The sequence below is a fragment of the Volvox carteri genome (assembly GCF_000143455.1).
Source record: "Volvox carteri f. nagariensis unplaced genomic scaffold VOLCAscaffold_5, whole genome shotgun sequence".
In the NCBI taxonomy this organism is placed as follows: Eukaryota; Viridiplantae; Chlorophyta; class Chlorophyceae; order Chlamydomonadales; family Volvocaceae; genus Volvox; species Volvox carteri.
In genome coordinates this window covers 977,042-977,634 of record NW_003307548.1, presented here as the reverse complement: position 1 = coordinate 977,634, position 593 = coordinate 977,042, and positions in this window count along the sequence as shown.

Sequence of the window (593 nt, the reverse complement as noted above, 5' to 3'; positions counted from 1 at the left end):
ACTTCCCCCTTCTTGTTGCCCACTCACGCACCCCGCACCCCCCCACACACAACTGCTCTGCACCCGCCAGTAGGCAATGGGTTCCTGAGCTGCTGCATCGCCACATATTGCCCCTTCCCCCACCCCCACCCCCACCCCCTGTTGCCACATCAGGCAACAGACGGCAGCCTCTACTTCACACCCACTCGCCTGGCCGCGTCCTTGTGTGGGGGCGGAGGAAGGGGAGGAGGAGGCGCTGGCGGCGGGGGGGAAGGAGGAGGAGGCGGCAGTCGTACAGGTGTCAGTGGCGGCGGCGGGGCGGCTGGGGCCGTTGCCCCCGGCTCCGTTCCCCCGCCCGAGGGGGGGAGTGTCAACGACGCGCACATCATCGTGGAGAGCAACTACCGGGTGGGTGGTTGGCGGTTGTCCGTTAGCACATGATATTTAGGGCTGCTCCGGATGTTGGTGTCGCAAAGAGCCGCACAATTCGTTGTCCGGTGGAAATGACGACTATTGACCTCGGTGGGCTTTGCGCCGTATCGCAACCAGTACCGTACTGTACCGTACTGTACCGCGCTGCCTTGCAAAAAGGGCCTGGCTGTTCATAGATAAGG